Source organism: Triturus cristatus, chromosome 7 (assembly GCF_964204655.1).
Source record: "Triturus cristatus chromosome 7, aTriCri1.1, whole genome shotgun sequence".
Lineage (NCBI taxonomy): Eukaryota > Metazoa > Chordata > Amphibia > Caudata > Salamandridae > Triturus > Triturus cristatus.
Window position 1 is genome coordinate 554208497 of NC_140590.1, and position 8871 is coordinate 554217367.

The window sequence follows — 8871 nt, forward strand, 5'->3', positions numbered from 1 at the left end:
TATCATGGAAACCTATGTTTTTTTGAAAGAGACCTCAGATATGGAGTTTAGAAGCAGTGGTTATTTGTACATCCCCAAATTTGTGGGTAGCCAGACCAGCATGTGATTCAGAGGGCATTTTTCAAAATGTATTCTTTCTTACACACTGGCTTCCATTTGGAAGGACAAATGCAGAGAAATACAATTGGTAATAACAGATGTTCTGCTCTTCTGTATTCCCACATGTCTCCCGCTAAAAGTGCTTCCTCGCATATGTAGCTAGGCCTAGTGCCTGCAAAAAGAAAGCCTAAAACACAATATGGACACATTACATTTTTTAACCCAATGAAAACTGACTTTTTCCCAGTGGGTAGCTGTGGATTTTGGAACATAGCTCAGCGGGCACATAGGTGGCCTCCATGCATAAACCTGTTTTGCCCAGTTCAGGAGTCCTTGGATCCCACTATGGCACAAAACTACACAAACAGGGGAGTGACCATACCCTGTCCAGCTCCTCCCTACAGAGGTGCCCAGAGCTCAGCCAGGTGGCCGCTTGATTCTGCCATGTAGAATCTTGGCCCCAATCACAACCCTGCAATGCAGCATTGTGATTGGTCTAAGTACCGAGTTCAGCGCTAAGACAGGGTCTGGAAGCTTGGGCATGTTCTCCACCCAGGCTGTAATGCAGCCTGGGTGGATAACTTGCAAAGTGCACATGACTGTTTGACAAACATTCATGCGCACTTACATAGTACCCAGCACTCTCCCTCAGCTCTGTGAGCAGAGCAGCCCCGCCCCACAAAGCTGCACCAGCAGGAAAAAATAAGATAATAGCATTAAGATATTATTTTATTTTTCCTTTATTTACACTGCTGAAAAGCAGTGGAGCAATGATCCTCCTCCTTAGCGAAGGAGCCACCACTAACTGCCGGCCACTGACCTTCCTGCACTCGTTGACCGGTGTGGGACAACTCGTGAAAGGCTCCTAGAATGTCGCCTGGTCTTCACAGCTGCTATTTCTTCTACTCTGTGCCACACCAAAAACCTTCAACCAGGGCTGGTATTGTGTTCCTGTGCCTCCTGGTCACCTTCAAATGGTAGGGACTCTGTCCACTCTGTTTTCATGTTCCTATAATATGGATTCTTTGTCCTAATTCCACCAGCCTGGTCCAAGAGACGCTGTAGCTGCTGTACTTCCACAATCCTCCATTGGCATCTACGAAGGTTTACAACACCACTTTACCCATATGCACCCGGGCTCCCTGGTGCAGGTATCCGTAACTTCTGGGCATCCACGGGTGGGGTGACTCTCCAACCTTCCTTAATAAAAGTTGTTTCTTCGGGGTCCTTTGGGAAGGGTCCAAGGACTCAAAATTTCCAACTGCACCTCACCCTGTGTTGTCCTATGGACGTCTGACCCAGTGAAACCACTCTGCACCCGGGCGCATTGGGCTCCCTGGCTACTCACCTTGGTAGGTTTCTTTCTTCCCCTGGGGTCCTCCAACCTTGGGTACTAGTCCTCTTTTGCTACTCACCTCGCATCCCACTTAGTCGAAGCTGGCATGGCTCGTGGGTGGGGGGGATTGCGTGGGGAGAGGGGGGTTGCGCGGGGAGGGGGGTAACTGGGGAGGTCGCATGGGGGTTAATTAAAAAAAAATGTTTAGTTGCCTTGAGGCCGGGTCTCGCGTCTTCTCGGCTCCTGCTCTCCTGCCTCTGACAGGAATAGGAAGCAGGCAGCCAGGCTTTCTTCCCTAAGCCAATCACAATGCTGCAAGCAGCGTTGTGATTGGTCGGGACGGCACCCAGCCAGGGGCTTATGGGGTGGGCATGTTCTCCATGCAGGCTGCAATGTAGCCTACACGGAGAAGGGCACAGTGCGCATGACAGATACGGGCAGCCCGAGAGGGCCGACCAGATATCTTTTCGCACTCAGGAGGGGGCCCACTACTCCTCCCCTGCCCTGCTCAATCAATCAATCAGTTCATTTGTAAAGCGCACTACTTACCCGTGAGGGTTTCAAGGCACTGAGGGGGGGCGGGGTGCTGCTGCTACTGGTCGAAGAGCCAGGTCTTGAGTCGTCTCCTGAAGGTCAGCAGGTCTTCGGTTTGTCTAAGGTTGAGGGGGAGGGTGTTCCAGGTCTTGGCAGCACGGTGGGAGAAGGACCTGCCTCCGGATGTGGTTCTACCGATGCGCGGGACTGTGGCCAGGGCGTGGTCAGCGGATTGGAGTTTCCTGTTGGGTATGTAGAAGGAGAGTCGACTGTTGAGATAGGCTGGGCCGGTTCTGTGGAGTGCCTTGTGTGCGTGGACCAGGAGCTTGAAGGAGACAAGCTCAGAAAGCAGAGCAGCCCCAGCAAACACACATAAAATGGCAATTACTAAAAGTTATTACCATTTTATGTTTCTGCTTCTTGAACTGCGAGAAAGCAATGGGGCGACGCTCCTCCGCCATAGCGGAGGAGCCGCCCCTGATCCCACTACTCAAGTATATGGCTGGGCCTATGGGTTTCAGTGCTACTTACCTCTTTTCTAAGTATTCTTTGTGTGTAATTGATATCCTAAGTGTGTAGTATATAAAGTATTTTCTACTCACCTGGTGTGGTTCTTTCTTATGTGAAAAGCTTACCGACCGACACAGTGGTACATGCAGCTGCTTTACACCCTCCTGGATAAGCCTTAGCTGCTCTTCACACCCCTTGGGAGCTTTGGTTTCCAGGGACCTGAACACTATCACTAAGGGTTACAAAACAATTTTAACTCCACGAGGATTGAGGCAACAATTAGTGCACATATCTATTTGTGGGGACAGTTAGGATTGGTTTTTGGAGCACAGAACCGGAGGTTCAACTCCCCCAAACCTAGAGTACCAATTAACTATAGTGGTTCAGTACCCGTCAATGTAACATGCAAGTAATTTTTCATTTCAGTAGAGTTCAGCAAAAGAAACCACTTTAAATGGATGTAACACAGATTTCCCTTTTTTCTTTTTCAAAACATCAATTGGACATGTTTATTTTATGATCCTTTTATTCTTCATCTTCACAGTCAGTAAAAACATGTAGCCAACGTGTTTCTTCCTCTCGGACTTCAGAGCTTTCTATGTAATTTTTCAATTCTGACTACACGGTAAAATTATTGATTTTCTTCATTTTAATCGAATTGTTTATACCTCGCAGATTGAAGTGTATCTGCATTGTAATCTGTCTAAAGTTTTTTAAATTATTTATTTATACATTTTCAAGAACAAGAAAGGCAGAAAGAAGTACAAGCAATGTATCATGACGTGTGTACAGGTTTAGACAAATACGATGCAATAACAAAGCAGGCATTGAGGCTAGAATAATACAGTGAGCGATAGATCAGTGCAAAAACATCAGAGGCAGTACAATGATGATAACTGTAGCTCACATACAGCAACAGTTCAGCCTTTGAAGTGGTTCCATGGGGGGGGGGGGTGGAGTACGCAAATTAAAAATATATATATTATGCATAAAGAGGCTCATGCAGGAGTCACATTATCAGTCTGTGTTGTCGGACCCATCAAGAGGATGAGAAAGTAGATATGCTGTAAGGGGCCCCCAATTGTCACGAGGACGGGATGTTAGGGGGAGCAGTTCAGCAAAGGCATACATTTGGTCCTGCCAGAATACCATGTACCGGATCCAGTCCTTAAATTTAGGTGCTCTGTCCCGACCCCACCTACATGCTATGCGCCGTTTGGCGAGAAGGAGACTGAATGAGACGAATTTCCGGTGTGCCACTGCTAGTGCCTTGGTATATCCAAGGAGGGTGAAAAGGGGAGTGCACGGAAGATGTAGCGATGTCATTTGTTCCAGGGCTTCGAATACCAGGAGTCAATACTCCTGCACAGCACTGCAGTCCCAGGCCAGCTGTAGAAAGTCAGCTCCTGCAACCCCACAATGGTCACATCTATCATTGTCGCGCAATTTAAAGCGATGAAGGTTAGCTGGAGTGTAATATGTGCGGTGGAGGAATTTGTAATGTAGAATGCGGGGACGGCTACTGGACGTGCTTTGTTCCGTCTGTTTGCAACAGTAGTTCCATTGCTCATTAGTAAGAACCAGCCCCAATTCTACGGACCATTTGTCCCTAGTAGTGTTCTGTGTGATGCTCTGAGTGGTGTATAGAGTATGGTATAGGGAAGAAACCAGGTGAGACGCCGCATCCCTGTGTAATATTAAGCGCAGAGGGGTAACCTCCGGGGGCTCCAGAGGGTAGGTAGGGGTTTGCTCCTTGAGTCCCTGGTGCATTCGGATATATAAAAAGATGTCCATGGGGGAAGGTGGCTGTGTGGAGAAAAGTTGCTGCGAGGTACGGAATTTGCCATGAAGATAGAGATCCTCCCAGGTTTTAACACCATGTTTAACTTGGGTTTTCTAAAAAACTTCTTCCTGAAGGATGGGCATTTTCAGGTGATATGCCAAGGGGAGCAGGGGTGAATATAACATGGGAGCCTGGGTTCTTGTAACAATGTTTTGCCATGCCTTCACCGTACTGGTGATGGGGGATGGGACATCAGTGTGTGGCGCAGTGGTGGTAAATAGGGCGCCCTCCAGTGGAATGGGATCGGATAACCAGGGTTTGGCGGCCACCTGAGGCATGTAGCTGGGGGAGTGGAACCAGAAATGGGCATAATGAGCCTGCGCACATGTGTAGTAAAGTTAAAAACTTGGTATGTCGAACCCCCCTTGCAAGTATGGTCTAGTGAGGACATCCCATTGTATTCTGGGTTGCTTACCACCCCAGGTGATGCAAATTAGTTCTGTTCGACGCATTGTGAAGAAAGCTTTCCCTGGATCATAGGGTATGTTCATGAATAAGTAGAAGTTTAGGAAGAATAACCATTTTGATCAAGGATATGCGTCCTGCAATGGATAGCGGTAGGGCAATCCATCGGGTGACATTGTCCCTTATCCCATACAGAGCACGACCATAATTAACCGCATTAATTCATCACGATTCGCGGTGACGTATATGCAGAGATATTTAACCTCTTCAAGGGCACCATTCAATGGGAAAGTCTGGGGCAAACTCCGTGACCGATGTAGTAAGAGGGAACATTTGTGACCAATTTATATGGATCCCGGATAGTCCACCAAATCTCACAAATTCGCGAAGCAGCGGATTGAGATTTATTTGAGGTTCCCTGACATATAGCGTGATGTCATCCGCGTATAGGGAAATCATTATGTGCCGAAGTGGGCATCGAAGGGCTTTTTCCTGGTGGTATTGTCAAATCTTGGCAGCGAGTGGTTCAACCGCGAAGGCGAACAAAAGAGGTGAGAGCGGGCACCACTGACTGGTGCCACGAGAGATGGGAAAGGAAGGTGAGGAATGACCGTTAATGAGGACCTTGGCCTCGGGACTGGTGCAGAGCAAAATGATTTACAAAAAAGGGTCTAGGATATAGTACCGCACTTATTTATATTATGGGAATTTTTGTTAACATATGGTGTGTTGATCAAAGGAAACAGGATCCTTTTAGTTTCCTAGGATGTGAAAAAAGCTTTCCACAACAGACATTTGCAAAGATAATTTGATCCGTACACAATACACAAGAAATCAGTTCCACCAAGCTAAGTAGTTCACACAATTCTTTATTCTTTGAATCTTTATTTTCTTCTCTTCACAGTAGCCAATGTGTTTCGTCCTATTAAAGGACTTCTTCAGGGCTACAAGACAGACAATATACAAGAATTTAAAAATGTATTTTTAAAAGGATAATGTGCGTATAACCTTAATTGTTCACACACTATATGTACACATCCATAGCTCCTCTATTTACATATTTACATTGTTGTTCTTTGAACAAAACAGTCAATCAATTGTGAGGCCATGATCTTTCTATAAACTCAACTCCAAAGTTCATATTTCCATTATAAAAACATAAGCCCAACAGTTCATATTTACAATATTAAGTCATCTCACATATGATTCATAACAAAAAGACAGTATGGGAAACTTATTGTGTAAGTACTGTCTTATGCTTAGGACATGATTATACATTTTATTGGTATATGCACATATACACAAACTAACTAGTAACTATCTAATAAGAAATGAAAAAAGTTCATATACTTATGATCAACATCATTGGGAAAGACGCTCATATGTTTATGATCAACAACACTGGGAGAAAAGCATACCCCGACAAACCTTTATAACTGTTGAATAATGCACAACCTTATATAACATCACTGTCTGAACAGCAAACTCACTTCAGTACCCATAGTGACACCTAAATGGAATAAAAAGTATGTATGCTAAACCAAGACATTGTATGGTTACCTCATCAGTCATCCGTCATGTTCCAATGAGTGTTCCCTCTTCTCAAACTGAGCAGACCTTATGGTCCTTCTTCTAGGAGATAATGAGATATTATATTCAACTTAGCCGCCGTTCTATTTATTACGCATTCTATTTCAAGACTTACAGGCATCATACCCATTGGGACCATACCTGTGTCCCTACGGTATTGAGATCCTCAGTTTAAAGGACGCACTTGTCTTTTTGTACCCCTATGAGATTCCGTTGATAAGGCAGCTTCAGGAGCTGCAAGATAGAATAAAGGTATACTTATACGTTGGTATACATGCAGAACTTAACATATTCAATTGGCAGTGATCCTATTTTTTCAATCTTTGTATTCATACAGAGCGTAACCTAAGTGTTCCGAAAGACAAAACCTGTCCATTTAATGGCAAGTTATTATTTTCAGATTTCACAGTTGCGAATCTATGGGCAATTAAGTCCTATATATTACATAGACATCTTCAAAATATCAATGATTAGCCTTCTTAAAATTTCATATAAAATAGAAGAGCTACAGTCTAGGCAATCATACCTTTGCATCCTTTTTCTGGAGTCTTTAGTCAGGATAATATTACAAGGTAAGTTCCTTGGGCAGTATACAGTCAATGTTGACCCATGACTAACAAATATAAAAATCACAGCTTGTAATTATCCGTTCAAAACATAAGTGAATACAGATTATAATAACCAAAAACCTACTTCAAGGCTATTTTAAGTCAAGATCTGCATCCCGTAAATCATTTATCCATGTCGCTTTCAAGGCTATGTTTAATTTTAAGGGGCATCCTTCTTGGTCACAGAGCTTGCAATAAGAGGACCATTCAGTTACAGATTATCATATTGATTACAATACACAATAGTGGGCCAAGGATTTTTACAAGAACCACGTACCTTTCATCCTTTATAAGGGAGTACTACTAAATCATCATGCGGCATCTAGGTTGCACTGTCATATCTCCTTGTGGCTTTAAACATCGAGACTTCATGTAAGGATCAAAACATTTCATCCAAACATATTAATATCAAATCGTAATGCGTCAGTAGATCATAGCACCTTTCATCACAGTCATTCCAATCTTTTATCATAAGCATGACGCTTATCAAACGAAAACTGCAGTTCCCCTAAGCTTCTCTATTGTCTAGCACCAGTATTACATTTGACCCAATGCCTATTCTTTGGCAAAGAGAGTCTAAATGCACATTACTATAGATTTTATCTTGGTCAGATCAGCCCCCAAACAGTCATACAGTATTAGTATGTACGCTGCCATAACGGCAGCTACACATAATTAACACATACGCCTTTCAATAATGGGACTCCTCTCAAAGCCACTCCTGCCAAAGTTACAAGTCTTCGACCACAAGTGTACAAAAACAGAATTGTTATTATCTCCATCAAAAATGCTACTGGGCGGTTGCGCGGCATATGCATTAACACTGCCATAGCAGCAGCCACACACAGACAGCACAGGTGCCTTTCGGCAGGGGGACTCATCTCAAACACACTCCTGCCATAGTTAGCCGGAAAAGGGATATTATACACATCATATAACTTCAATTATATTTATTAGACCGAAGGCATCCTTCATAATTAGACGCCCTTAGATGTATCACTATAAATAGTGTCCCCTAATTTGCCTATTCAAGTCAGAAGAGGTTCCTCAAACATTTTGGAAATCCCCATACTCCGCTCACCTTTAAAGATGTGTCCCTGGCAAAGCGTCCCTCTCTCTGCGTCCAACACCGCCAAGCCGAGTCTCAATCAGGACCAGCTTTTACATTTTCCCTCCACGTCCGCACATGCGTAATCGACAAGGTGAGCTGTCCTGGCGGACAGCCATCTTGTAATGTAGTATTTCTAGTCCAGTCACAGGCAGTTGCGGTTCTTTTTAATACTATGCCAATGTAGAATATCGGACTTCTGGCAGATTAAAACGAGGAGCGAAGGGAAAGGCCATCACTATTCCCGATAATCTCGAAAAACAAAAAGGCAAAGGACAGCGTACCCAGCCTAATGTTCGATATCCATTAGCCCGTGCATGCGTAATCCGCGCTACCGGCACACTAGAAAGGCGGCAATCTTATAGTGTAGTTCTTCTGGCAGAAATCCATTGGAATAAGTGCTAGGATCCCAAACCTTTGCTGTTGTTTGAATTCTGTGCCCTTATCTTAAGCATCGGACAGCAGGCCGATTAAAGGAAAAGGGAAAGGGAAAAGTCATCCCTATTCCTGCTTGGCAGTAAAAGCAAAACAAGAGAGCAAGGAGACAATAGACCATGCCTAGTGTGTAGAGCAGACAAACCCAAGATATATTAATCCCTTCGGCATGTCCATGTTTTGAAGAACCACGAAAAGGTAGTCCCATTCCACAGAACTGAACGCCTTTGTGGCATCAAGAAATACAGCTGCCAAGGGTATCTTTGGGTCTACCGTGCGGAGAGCGGAGAAGAACTTGCAAAGATTATGTGAGGTCGCAAGGCCAGGGATAAAACCAGCTTGGTCCGGAAGGACCAATTTTTCCATTAATAAGCTGAGGCGATTCGCTAGGACCTTTGCGAGG

General features: G+C 44.4%; 1 long non-coding RNA gene across 1 annotated transcript; it reads right to left on the reverse strand.

The window, feature by feature from the left end:
• Positions 1-3042: 3042 nt before the first annotated feature.
• On the reverse strand, positions 3043-8129 carry LOC146810092 (uncharacterized). Its single transcript, XR_014965630.1, has 5 exons — positions 8007-8129; positions 6844-6930; positions 6459-6551; positions 6288-6359; positions 3043-5671 (listed from the first exon to the last, which is right to left on the reverse strand). It is a non-coding gene; the product is annotated as an uncharacterized LOC146810092 (long non-coding RNA).
• Positions 8130-8871: the final 742 nt, after the last annotated feature.